At 37.0% G+C, this 2397-nt stretch overlaps 1 non-coding gene across 1 annotated transcript; it reads right to left on the reverse strand.

Annotated features, from left to right (window-relative positions):
- Positions 1–688: 688 nt before the first annotated feature.
- Positions 689–852, reverse strand: LOC115858402 (U1 spliceosomal RNA). The gene has a single exon (XR_004041636.1). It is a non-coding gene; the product is annotated as a U1 spliceosomal RNA (small nuclear RNA).
- Between the last annotated feature and the right edge of the window lie 1545 nt (positions 853–2397).

The following is a 2397-nucleotide window of genomic DNA, read 5'->3' on the forward strand; positions in this document are numbered from 1 at the left end:
ACACCCATCAGATTTATAAAGTTAAAAGTCTGCTAACGTCAATGTGTGGAAATGTAAATTGAGGATGGTATTGTACTCAGAGGTGGGAATTCAGGCGGCCTTACAAGTGATTTGAGAGGAAGCTACTTAGGGCTCTGTCATTTCAGACAAAGGTTGCTGAAATACGGCTAGGAATTTAACAGATTCCATTTTAACCATAGATTATCTAAGGCATCAAGTCATGGAGGTAGTGAGTGGTTCCTGAAGTTCATCACTTACGTATGTGTGTATGTATGTACGTATTTATTTGGTGGGGTGGGGTTTAAAAGGAAAACTGTCGTGGTGAAGTTGGTAGCTATTCAAGGCTGTAAAAGCAAGAAGGGGAATTCTGTGTTTCGCTGCTTCTGGGTAGAGGAGTGCCAGTAACAGCCCACTAGTCCTTTGCTTAGACATCCCCTGACTAGAGAAAAAGTGGAGCTAGATATACAAAACATCAAAGTTACAACCTAAAATATACTTTACGTGGCAACATAAAAAGAAGGCTCAACTGACATAAAGGGGCACCTCACCTACATTTTTCCACAAGGAAAAGAAAGTGCAGACTGAACAACAAGCAGAAAAAATCTGGTAACAAGGAGGGAACACTAAATACACTAGAGAAATACGTAAAACTACAAAATGTCTGTTTTTTTAAAAACCTTGCAAAAATCAGGGGAAAGCGCAAATGCAGTCCCCCACTACCTCAAATTATGCAGTCAAGTTTCCCACATTTGGGGAAATCAAAGAGGTCAGCACATCCGGAGTGCAATGGATAAGCCACGCCCTGGGAAAATCACCTTCATGATCATGGTATCTCCCCTGCCAGGTAAGTATGAAGTTGATCACTTTAAGAGGAAAAAAAAAAAAAATGTATGGTAGCAAAAGAGGTAGAATGCAAATGGCTAAAAAAGAAAAACCTCAGATAACCTTACGCACGTTTGCCACTGTTTTACCATGAAACTCTATTTCAGGCTTGCCCTGAATTTGCCTTCTCGGACCTTATACCACTAGTAATTTTGTTTTATTCCCTTGGCATAATATTTCCAGTAATAGCTCCTCCCCAGTGGCTCTGGCTGTATTACTTGGTACTTCCTTCCCCTGGCTGACTGCTATAATTCATAGCATATATATACTCATATTCATAGCATAGATACATGTATCTCTGCTTAGAATTCTCTCTCTCCTGTGACTTAGCCATGCCTCCTGTTTTCATCACCCATCTAATGCCAGTTTTAGTCAATTTCTGACCTCTTCTGCCACAGCTTCAGAGCTGGGCTACCAGTTCCTGAGCTTAGGACCTTAAATACATAGTTCATTTTGGGAAAACATAAGAATCCCAGGCTGTTTGTAATAGCTTAGATCCAAAAAGGACATCTTCTTGAAAGGTATGTTGGGTTTATATGATGAGTGACTTTCTAGTAGACTAATGGTTTTGCAAACACTTGTTCCACCACATGAAATAACAACTTTGATTGAATCATTTGTTTTTGTCAACTGTTTCTAGTGTTTCAAATTCAGCAATTACTTCTGGTTGTTTTTTGTTTTGTTTTGTTTTTTTTCATTTCCCCGATTCACTAAGAAAACAAGATTTATTCCCCTTCTTCATAATTTATCTTACTGTTTGTGACCCCTGCACTTTCTCTGGTAAATCAGATAGCTACATTACTTGTTTTTGTCTCTACCACCGAGACACTTTCTATGCCACTGCTGACACCAAGATTTTTTTAGTCTGATGAGTTGTTGATGTGTGAACATGTTTTGCTTTCATGACATGAACATGTATTCCTGGGTATGCAAATTGAATTAGGCTTGCTAAACTGAATCAGGGCTGGTTCTCAAACAGTGGGAAAAATAACCATAATTTGCATGAGGAAATAGTCAGAGATTTGGTGTCCTAGAGACCTAGATTTTGAATCGTTGAGTCAGTCATTTGTGGGAAATTAGAAAAGTTAATTAAGCTTTCTGAATTTTAGTCTTATCACATATAGTGACTAAATTGCCACACTTTCTTAATTTTAAGATATCAAACATAAGGCATGTCAGCAATTTAATAGCAGCATTTCACAAAAATTATAGCCTATATCAAATGCAATGCATGCATCAGTATAAAAAGGTATAAACAAGTAGATGTTTTAATATCGTGAAAATTTAATAAAACCTATCTTGCAAGGTTTTGTAATAAAAAAATAAGTTTTATTTATAGTAGGCACATCTGTGGGTATGCATGGCACAAAGTAGGCATTCAAAAAACAGTAGCTATTATTCTCACTTAACTGAAATAACATATGATATCTTGCTATTTTTTAAAAATTTAATACAAAATTAATCTGAACCCACAAAGTCTATGTCATGTCTACGGTCCTCACAATATTTCTGCAC

The sequence above is a fragment of the Globicephala melas genome, chromosome 1, assembly GCF_963455315.2.
Source record: "Globicephala melas chromosome 1, mGloMel1.2, whole genome shotgun sequence".
Lineage (NCBI taxonomy): Eukaryota > Metazoa > Chordata > Mammalia > Artiodactyla > Delphinidae > Globicephala > Globicephala melas.